The sequence below is a fragment of the Triturus cristatus genome, chromosome 1_1, assembly GCF_964204655.1.
Source record: "Triturus cristatus chromosome 1_1, aTriCri1.1, whole genome shotgun sequence".
NCBI classification, from domain to species: Eukaryota; Metazoa; Chordata; class Amphibia; order Caudata; family Salamandridae; genus Triturus; species Triturus cristatus.
Window position 1 is genome coordinate 77716718 of NC_140579.1, and position 11560 is coordinate 77728277.

At 46.9% G+C, this 11560-nt stretch overlaps 1 protein-coding gene across 2 annotated transcripts in view; it reads right to left on the bottom strand.

The window, feature by feature from the left end:
* Positions 1 to 8717, bottom strand: part of LOC146869490 (uncharacterized) — a 117572-nt gene extending 108855 nt beyond the window's left edge. Inside the window, exon 1 of one of the 2 annotated variants that reach the window (XM_085599941.1) lies at positions 8650 to 8717. The gene's annotated coding sequence lies outside the window, so the exon portion shown is untranslated. The remainder of the gene's footprint in view (positions 1 to 8649) is intronic. The other variant, XM_085599943.1, reaches the window with a different exon arrangement.
* Between the last annotated feature and the right edge of the window lie 2843 nt (positions 8718 to 11560).

The window sequence follows — 11560 nt, forward strand, 5'->3', positions numbered from 1 at the left end:
ATAAATTATTGTTGGAGAGTTGGAAAACACGGAAGAATGTTGTAGTGGTTTGCTCCGCATACTTTACTTGTTGAAATGCTCGCGCCATAATGTTCTGGCCGTGAGTATTTGTCAAGAATTCCTGTCATGCGAGGGGAGGAAAACGGTAACCAGCGAAAACGGACTACATCTCCCAGGATACTTAGCGGTTGAGAGGTTATGTAAACAGGAGAGCTGTTACATAACTCAAGGAAAACACGCCCTTATGTAAACAGGAGAGCTGTTACATAACTCAAGGAAAACACGCCCTTATGTAAACAGGAGAGCTGTTACATAACTCAAGGACAACACGCCCTATAAAGGGAGGAACCGGGAGGTACAACGCTGTCGGATATTGTGTTTACACCGACGTACCTGCTTAGTGAAGAGCAGTGTTCCGGAGTGGTGCTCCAGTAAGGCAAGAACGGAGGTAGGTCGAGTCGTTACTCCCTGGGCCGTGTCTTGCCCCATCGTCACCTGTGAAGGACCCGGAAGCTCTACCGGATAACCATTGAGCTTCGCTTTTTGACTCGGCTGAGTCAAAGCGCAGTGGCGCTTTTGCTGGTTGGAGTCGTAACTCCCAGCCCGACCAGAGATACAGGGACTGCCAGCTGTAACGCACACCAGGAGGTGTTTGCCGCGTTACAGACTCGGAAGTCCACAGGATCGATCGAGCGGCTGCTCTCGGTTCAGTCTTCTTTGCTTGTGATTGGGGTATCGGTGACGCATCACCAGGAGGTGACTCCGCGTCCCGGTGCAGTCTGAAGAAGAGGTTGAGCGGCTGCTCCCTTCAGGTAGAGACCCCGGCTGGGTGTTTCCCTGACTCCTCGATTCTCCCCAACACTCTTCGTGCCCCTCACAGCCTACCGATTGGCATTGTCGGCCATTTCATTTCTGCCCTCTGTTGGCATACGCCGGGATCGGCGTATATGCAGAGGACGGTTAGGACCATCCGTGCTGTGGGCTGGTAACGTACTTAGCCTGGAGGATTCCAGTGACTATAACCTTTGTTTATTCCTTGTATTATTTTTGCCTTCATTAAAATAACTAAACCTTCACAAGTGGTTGCGTTCTCATTATCGTGTCTGTTAAACGATCCTGAGACGTTCAGGGCGTTACAAAATATCCGACCTCAATAACACTAACTGTCTCCCGGTCGATAACAGACATGGCAACACTTGATGATGTGCTGGCTGCTTTAGCGACCGTGCAAATTGAATTGGCTGCCTCCAGGCAAGAAACAGCCGATGTAAAAGCCAGACTGGATGCTATCCAATTGGACCCGCTCACGCCCAGCACCTCCCTCACGAACCAGACCCCTGCGGTAGTAGTGGAAATGCCGGTAGCCGTCCCCTTGGCAACACCAGAGAGGTACAGTGGGGATCCTAACACAGTGCAGGTATTCCTCACACAAGTGGCGCTACATTTATCGTGCAAACCAAGGGCGTTCCCCACGAGTCAGGCTCGTGTGGCTTTCCTTATATCCTATTTGGCTGGAAACGCGGCACAATGGGCCGTACCTCTGGTGAGCAGGGACTACCCCATCTTATGTGATTGGGGTGCTTTTCGCGAGGAATTCCTGAAGGTCTTCGACAGAAGGGCTGACTCGTACACGGCGGACCGTGAAATGCTTGAGTTGAGACAGGGATCCAACGACCTGGTGCAGTATCTCAACGCGTTCCGAAGGCTGGTTGCGGAAACCAAGTGGCCTGTTGCTAAACAGACGGCGCTCTTCCATCACGGGCTGTGCGATGAGCTCAAGGACGCCGTGGCTCATATTGACCCACAACCCAAGACATGTGAGGGCCTTATCAACCTGGTATTACGGCTGGAACATAGGCTAAGTGAAAGAAAGGGGGATCATGGGAGAAAAGGAAAATCCCTTCCATCCTATGTGACAGTGGGAAGTCCTGAAACTTCCACCGCATCCAAGGGAGAACCCATGGACATCGGCGCAATACGAGCGAGCCTCACAGCCACGGAGAAAGAGTCACGCCGTAAACAAGGATTGTGCCTATATTGTGGCAAAAAAGGCCACTACGTACGTGAATGCCCTGCCAAACCGAAGACGTCACGTTATCGGGCCAACCGGTCGGTAACAGCCGTGGTGGACGTACCGGCGGAAAACTAGAGGACTCCCAGACCAAAGAAGGGGCATCTCGGAGTCACTCATCCATCCCTTCACTTTCCAACTCGGTCACTAAGGGACCACGACACCTGTTTCTCACGGTGCACGTGGGAGTGCATGACCAGTGGATACCCATTGTGGTCATGGTGGATTCAGGGGCCACTGGCATGTTTATGGACCACAACGAGGCATGCAGGCTAGGGCTAGTGCTTCTTCCCAAAGCTGTACCCGAAGACGTCTATGCTGTAGACGGAAGGCGATTGGTGACGGGGCCCATCGGGCAGCACACGGGGGTCCTTCCGATGAGATGTGGGAGGAACCATTTGGAACAAATCGATTTTAACATCATCCGAGCGCCCCAATATGGCGTCATATTGGGATTGCCGTGGCTACAGAAACACAACCCCTCTGTGGATTGGCCAACACATCGCATCGAACTGACGTCACCGTATTGCATCCTACATTGTGGAATAAGAACGGAATCCCTTGACGCAGATGAGAGCGGGAGTCAGACGGTGGCTACAGCGGCAGAAAAAGATGTGGCTCTCCCCCAGGCTTATCACAGTTTTGAGGATGTATTTGATGAGGTGAAGGCGGAAGTGCTACCACCACATAGACAGTTTGACTGCCAGATCGACCTGGTGCCAGGGGCCAGCGTTCCCAGCGGCAGGCTGTATGCCCTGACGGAGCCTGAAAACGTGCATCTCCGGGGGTACCTGGATAAACTCCTCAAGCTAGGATTCATCCGCCCGTCCAAGTCTCCGGCCGCCTCGCCACTCTTCTTCATCCCGAAGGCTAATGGGGAGCTGAGAGCCTGTGTGGACTTTAGGGCATTGAATGCGATAACCGTAAAGAATCGGTACCCCTTGCCTCTCATCAGTGTACTTCTGGAACAGGTCAAGAAAGCTCGTATCTACACCAAGTTGGATTTGAAAGGGGCATACCATCTGGTGCGCATGAGGGACGGAGACGAGTGGAAGACCGCCTTTAAGACCAGGTTCGGCCTTTTTGAGTACCTCGTCATGCCGTTCGGTCTGTGCAACGCCCCGGCAGCCTTTCAGTACTTTTTGAATGAGGTATTCAGAGAGGAGTTGGATATCTACGTGGTCGTATATATCGACGACATCCTCATCTATTCGTCCAGTGTGGAGGAGCACGTACACCACGTCAAAGCTGTGCTCCAAAAGCTGAGGGAAAACATGCTGTTTTGTAAACTCAGCAAGTGTGACTTCCACGTCACATCCGTGGAATTCCTCGGAGTGATGCTGAGTCCAGAGGGACAGGAGATGGCAGAACGAAAGATCAAGGCGGTGATAGAATGGCCGGTGCCCCAAAGCGTGAAGGACGTCCAAAGTTTCATTGGCTTCGCCAACTTTTACAGGCGGTTTATAGATGGATTTTCAGGATTGGTGGCCCCAATCACACAGCTACTGAGGAAGTCCAAGGAGTTTGTCTGGTCCCCTGAAGCGAACAAAGCCTTTGAGGCCCTGAAAAGCGCCTTTGGTAAGGCGCCGGTGTTGGCTCACCCCGATCCGGATCTCCCCTACGTGGTGGAAGCGGACGCATCGGATGTGGCGCTGGGGGCTATCTTGTCCCAACGCAACCACGACACAGGGGTGCTTCATCCCGTTGCGTACATGTCCCGCAAACTCAACGACGCCGAACGCAACTACCATATTGCGGAGAAGGAGCTTCTCGCAATCAAGGACGCCTTCACCGAATGGAGGCATTGGTTGATGGGGGCAAGACATGTGGTATCGGTGTACACGGACCATCGGAACCTACAGTTCATGACGGCCACAAGACACCTTTCTCCCAGACAGCTGCGGTGGATGATCTTCTTTGCGGGGTTCAACTTCCGCATCACATATCGGCCGGGGACGGAAAACCGGAAGGCGGACGCCCTGTCCCGTCAATCTGCAGTTAAGGAACCATTGCCTGCGACCGAGCATTCCATCATTTCCCCGAGGATGGTATTGGAGGTTATCCAACCGGATACTTTCCTGAGGGGAATGAAGAGAGGGATCAGGTCATTCGCATGGCGGAGGTGGCTCCTCAGTCACAGAGAATGGCAGCTGAAGGACGGGATACCCCTGAAGGGCAGGTGCCTATTGATACCCACGCCTAGGCTAAGGAAACAAGCATTCATCTGGTGCCATGACTCTCCATGCGCAGGTCATTTGGGCTTTGAAAAAACGGTGGCTAGCATGGGACGGCATTTCTGGTGGCCAACCATGAGAGTGGATGTCAGGAGGTGGGGACAGGAGTGTCCTACGTGTGCTACCATGAAGGCCGACCATGGCCGAACCCAAGGGCTCTTACATCCACTTCCGACCCCGGATAGACCATGGGATAGCATATCACTGGACTTCGTGGTGGGCCTACCGGTAGACCAGGGGATGACGGCAATACTGGTGGTGGTGGATTACTTGACGACAATGGGGCACTTCATCCCCTGCAAGAGAGTCCCTACGGCCGGGGAATTGGCGTCACTACTCCTAAAGAATGTGGTACGACTGCATGGATTACCTGGGGTGATCGTGTCGGACCGGGGGTCGCAGTTTACTGCGCAATTCTGGAAGACTTGGTGCACTGCGCTGCATGTTAAGACCGCCCTGTCCACCAGCTACCACCCTCAAACGGACGGCCAAACCGAGTGCCTGAACCAAACGCTCAAACAGTATCTGCGATGTTTTGTGGACCAGGGAAGAATGGGTCGACTTGCTATGGGTTGCAGAGATAGCCTATAACAACGCCACTCACAGCTCCACACAGTCATCTCCGTTCTATAGCAACTATGGCCAACATCCCAGGTTCTTGCCATTTCTACATCCGTTCAGAGAGGACAGGATTCCCGCCACAGCGGACAGGGTGGCACACATAAAAGACACGTTGATGCGCTCAAGGGCTGTCCTAATAGAGGCCAAGAGAAGATACAAGGCTGCGGCAGACAGGAAGAGAAGGCCCGGGCCACTGTACCGCACTGGAGACTACGTCTGGATATCCACAAGAAACATGAGGTTTCGAAAGAACAGTGTGTTCCATCCCAAGTACATGGGCCCCTATCGAATTACCAAGTGTATGGGTCCCGTGAACGTGAAGGTGTGCTTGCCCCAGTCATTGCGGATACACCCTGTCTTTCATGTATCATTGCTCAAACCAGCACCCTCCAAGCCGTCTGGGACACCTAGGCAGGTATGCGTGGAGTCGGAGGTGGAGTATGAAGTGTCGGGCATACGGGCGTCCAAATGGTGCAGGGGGAAGCTGTGGTACCTGGTTGCGTGGAAAGGCTATGGCCCGGAGGAGCAGTCATGGGAACCGGCCGAAGGGGTTCATGCTCCGCGCTTGGTCTCCTTGTTCCATCGGCGTTTTCCTGCCAGCGCTGGACCCGTGGGGAGCCGCTGAGAGGGAGGATGTACTGTCAAGAATTCCTGTCATGCGAGGGGAGGAAAACGGTAACCAGCGAAAACGGACTACATCTCCCAGGATACTTAGCGGTTGAGAGGTTATGTAAACAGGAGAGCTGTTACATAACTCAAGGAAAACACGCCCTTATGTAAACAGGAGAGCTGTTACATAACTCAAGGAAAACACGCCCTTATGTAAACAGGAGAGCTGTTACATAACTCAAGGACAACACGCCCTATAAAGGGAGGAACCGGGAGGTACAACGCTGTCGGATATTGTGTTTACACCGACGTACCTGCTTAGTGAAGAGCAGTGTTCCGGAGTGGTGCTCCAGTAAGGCAAGAACGGAGGTAGGTCGAGTCGTTACTCCCTGGGCCGTGTCTTGCCCCATCGTCACCTGTGAAGGACCCGGAAGCTCTACCGGATAACCATTGAGCTTCACTTTTTGACTCGGCTGAGTCAAAGCGCAGTGGCGCTTTTGCTGGTTGGAGTCGTAACTCCCAGCCCGACCAGAGATACAGGGACTGCCAGCTGTAACGCACACCAGGAGGTGTTTGCCGCGTTACAGACTCGGAAGTCCACAGGATCGATCGAGCGGCTGCTCTCGGTTCAGTCTTCTTTGCTTGTGATTGGGGTATCGGTGACGCATCACCAGGAGGTGACTCCGCGTCCCGGTGCAGTCTGAGGAAGAGGTTGAGCGGCTGCTCCCTTCAGGTAGAGACCCCGGCTGGGTGTTTCCCTGACTCCTCGATTCTCCCCAACACTCTTCGTGCCCCTCACAGCCTACCGATTGGCATTGTCGGCCATTTCATTTCTGCCCTCTGTTGGCATACGCCGGGATCGGCGTATATGCAGAGGACGGTTAGGACCATCCGTGCTGTGGGCTGGTAACGTACTTAGCCTGGAGGATTCCAGTGACTATAACCTTTGTTTATTCCTTGTATTATTTTTGCCTTCATTAAAATAACTAAACCTTCACAAGTGGTTGCGTTCTCATTATCGTGTCTGTTAAACGATCCTGAGACGTTCAGGGCGTTACAGTATTCCACTAGAGAATTGAGAACTTTGCCGGCCTCTGCACCTGAATCTACAATAAAGAATAATTTCAACAATTGTGCTCCGCCAACGTCTTACTCACTACAAAATTGATGGCTACAATCTTCAGGTGACTACTGAACCCACGGTCTCCGTCTGAGCCTCTGTCCTGCTGTACGGTCCTGCGACGCTGTCACATATGTCTTAAGAACGACGACAGTTGAAGGAAGATTTGTGAGGACCACATACTCTCTTGTTGGGGACTGTGAGGTACTGTTAAATGTTTATTTAAAATAGCGGCACCGGCATTGCGAAGGTCTGAGCACCAGTCGTTTCATGCACGCAAATTCTAAGCGCCATTTTGGAAGTATTTTATGTATGGTTACGTCTTCGCTGTGTAGTGGCCATTTTGGTTTTAGTATTCCACTAGAGAATTAAGAACCTTGGTATGAATATGTTGGTACAGTTGCTGCCTGATGTTTCCTTCTGCCGGCTGCTGTGCAGCACCTTAATCTACAATAAAGAATAACTTCAACAATTGTGCTTCGCCCAACGTCTTACTCACTACATATGTGTTTAAAGAGGGATGTCTGTTATCTCTGCACAGCACATGTGCGGTTTAATGTAATGTGGTGTCTATGCATTCATTCTTAGTGCACTTCTTTTACATATAAATGTTAGAACGTTACTTTGTACTTGTCTAAGTATTCCATGTATTACATGTTTGGAATGTTTGGGTTAGAGGATGGAATTGCTTCTCTAGCAGTTGGAGCAGCCACCTTGAGCCCTCTACACCTGTATACTTGTATATCCTGTTGGCTGGAATAAACTCCTATCAAAGAGTGAAGATTCCTTGTCTACTTGAATTCCTGCACAACTTTCCCAAGGAGGATACACTTCAAAATTGGCGACAAGCTTGGGATGAATAATTTTATTTTTCTTCTACTTCAAAATCTGAGAGAAAATGGACTTTATTCTTTCCCACTTCAATAAGGTACTGTAATCTCTTTGTTATTTCTGAGGGCTCAAGGATTCATTTCAGGCCAAATCGTTTTCCTGTGACATCCCCCTGTCACTCAATTACAATTATTTGCCTGCACAAGATTCATTTCAGTACTTTCAACAATAAGCGTGTTGTTTTAAACTCTCACTATCCAATTATTCTGATGCGCGTTAAAACCATTTCCTGATATGCTTTGATAAAGCTGTACGAAGTACGTGATCAAAGACTTGAAAGTAAACAAATCTTTCCAAGACTACACGTCTCAGCGCGAGCTTCGTGATTAAAGACTTGAAAGTAAATAAATCTTTTTAAGCCTTTACCTCTCAGCGCGAGCTTCAAAGCATAGACTTTCATAGTGCAAGTCAAGCATTGCGCGCTTCAATTAAAGAGCATCAACGATTTCAAAGTAAACTTTGGCAGCGCATCGTTGTTTATCTTTAAATTAAATCTTCCACACAGCGCGAGAGCTCTAGAGTGTGTTTTCAAGTCTGGAATTCTTCCACTGTCAACATTCAACACTCAGCCTGCAGCGCGCTCGTTTTTTACCTTCAATTAGACCTTCTAAACAGCACAAGTGCTCTAGTGCATGCTCTCAAGTCTGGAATCTACCTTTTGTCAATCACCAGCACTTCGACTTCAGCGCGCTCTGCCCAGTGTCATCTCTAAGTAAACAACAATTAAAGATAAACACCCGTCCTTAAGTGACTTGTTCTCCCAAGCGTGAAGGGAAAGCCATTAATCTTTTTAAGTGTTTCCCTTCAACAAGCTCAATCTAGCGTGAAGGGAAAGCCTTTATTTCCACATTTCCTTGCTTTTATTTAACGTGTTAATTCAGAAGCGAAGGCACAGTCATTGTCTTTTCACACGTTTGTCCATTTTTCATCCCGTTTCCAAGTTCAACAGCCAAGTATTAAACAGCTCTTTGAATACATTTGCTTTTAAAAGGCATACACACTTTGAATTAAACGTCTAGTTTTCCTTGCTTTGCCAACAAACAAGTTACTTTCAAAATAAGTAAATACAGCTCTTGACTACTACTCTGCATATTATCTTTTACCTTGTTTTTTCTTCACGGATATCCACTCCTTTCAGATTCACAGCTGGAGTGTGACCATAGACTTGTTCAACTGCATTTTCAAAGGAAGTGCTCCATAACAAGAACTACTACACTCCTTGATTTCATTATCTTTTGTCACAGCGCCATCTGTTGGATAATTTTTTTTCATTTCCCTTCATCAACAATTAACACTCTATATGCTTGAGTTTTTCCTCATGTAAAAAAAAACAAAAAAACAATTTTGGGGGGGTTTTTGCTGATTGACATTTGAAGCACAGCCATCAACAACGCTTTTTGTATCACATTGTCAATATTTGTTCCATGTTTACCATTTAATTATTCATTTCCATTTACAGGTACAACTGCCCTAGTTCATTTATTTACAGATTACATCATGCAAACCGTTACGCCTCCCGCTTTATTTCTACAGGACCCTGGGGAACCACCTCTAAAATGGCGACTTTGGTTCAGATCCTTTGAAGCCTACATAGGTGCTATTGATGGTTTGAAATTCAAACCAGAAAGAAAACGTAGTCTTATGTATTATTACTTAGGTGTTGAAGGGCAAAATGTTTTTGATCATTTACCAGTATATTTGGGCCAAGATTTAGGTGATCTAGATGAATATCAGCTGGCTGTCAAAAAATTAACTATTTATTATGAGGGAAAAGTTAATTTAGTTGTTCATCGTCACAAATTTTTTACACGCATCCAAGGTCCCAATGAGTCCATTGACACATAACAGCTTTAAAAGTTTTGGCCAGCTACTGTGATTTTGATCATTTTACATCACAATTAATCATTTTACATCACAATTAATTAGAGATCCATTAGTATCTAGATGTTATTCAAAGAAAATTCAACAAAGGTTGTTATCCTGTAGAAATCCTTCATTAGATGAAGCTATTGATATAGCAAAGAGTATTGAAACCTCTGAATGCGATTCAAAAATTTTGCAAACTCAACCTTTGCCCTCAACCACTTGTGCTTTGTCAACAAAACCATCACACACAAATGATACTGTAACCAACAAAACCAGAGGCGCTTTCTCAAATTTTAGAAGTTTCAGAGGTACGTCTTTTGGTCGCGGCAGAATTGTATGTTTTAGGTGCGGTTCAAATTCCCATGTTTCAAGTTTTAAAAATTGTCCAGCTGCAGCACAAGAGTGCTGGAAATGTAAGAAAATTGGTCACTTTGGCAATGTTTGTAGAGGAGGAAAACTCCACCCTATCAGACTGGTTCAAGATTCTGATGTTGACACTGATGTTGTAGAAAACAAATTTGAAGAATTAATGTTAGCAGTAGATTGCATTGACATTAATAATGTACATTCCGAGAACACAATTTCTGATCCTTTAGTTCAGATTTTCATTGATAATATCAACATTCCTCTACTCATAGATTCGGGTGCAAGAATTACTATTATTTCTATTGACAAGTATAAACAAAGCTGGTCTCACAAAGTGTTATTACCTCCTGATGTTGTCACTACCGCTTTTGAAGGCAGCAGGATTGACTTAGCAGGATACTTCTGTGGCAACATCACTTTTGAAACTAAAACCATTCATGGTAAAATTTATGTGGCTTACAAAGGTATTAATGTTCTGGGGTGGTGGCACCAAGCAGAATTTGGGATGATCATTTAACCTGGTCATAAATATCCCGTTTCTCTTACCAATTCAGTTTCTGACCATTCAACTTGGAAAGAGAAATTTAAAAATGTTTTTTCTGATAAAATTGGCTTGATTAATTTTTTTTACCACACCATCAAGGTTAAGGAAGGTGCGCAACCAGTCAAGCATAAACTACGCAAAGTTCCTCACAGTGTTAGAGGTGAACTGTCGGCTATGTTGAACAGTATGCAAAAGGATGGCATTATAGAGAAAGTAGATGCCACCCTATGGCTTTCTCCGATTGTTTTGGCCAAGAAAACAAATGGCGAACTTCGTCTATGCATTGACTTGCGCACTATTAACAATGCGATTTGGGTAGAGAACTATCCTTTACCCCGCATTGAAGATCTAATCACCGCTGTCGGCCAATCCAAATGGTTTTCCAAACTAGATTTACGAGCTGCGTATCATCAGGTGGAACTGGATGTGTCATCAAGGCACCTCACGGCCTTCGTTACACCTGATGGTACTTTCCAGTTTCGTAGGATGCCATTTGGCTTGGTGTCAGCTGCTTCTGTATTTCAGAAAGTCATGAGTAACCTATTCAAAGATATTCCCAATGTAGTTGTGTTTCAAGATGACATTTTGGTGCACACTGTTTCAAAAGAAGAACACAACATGGTACTTGAAAAAGTACTTACCTTATTGCAAAACAATCATGTTACTGTCAGAGAAGATAAATGCATCTTTCTAGTAAATGAAATTGAATACTTAGGACACGTTCTTTCCAAGGATGGTGTTAAACCTAAACCCAGCATTGTGGATGGTATTGTCAATGCACCTCACCCTATTGACAAAGATCAACTTCGATCATTCATTGGACTTTGCGAATTTTATTCCAAGTTTATAAAGAACTTCGCAAGTCTCACTGAATGTTTCAGAAGTCTTTTAAAGAAAAACTCGGATTTTATATGGACAGCCACCTGTCAAGATCATTTTCAGCGCATTAAAGAGAGCATTCTTTCTGCACCTGCTCTTCAAGCATACGTGGAAGGGCGGGATACTTTTGTTACTGTGGATGCCAGTTCTTATGGCATGGGTGCTGTATTATTGCAAATGTCTGGCAACAATGAGCTTACAATTGGTTTTGCATCCAGACGCATGAAAGATGTTGAACTGAGATATTCAGTTATCGAAAAAGAATTACTTGCTTGTGTATGGGGAATTGAGAAATTCAAACCATATTTGTGGGGGAGAAAATTCTGTTTGAGAACCGATCACAAGCCTTTAGTAGACAT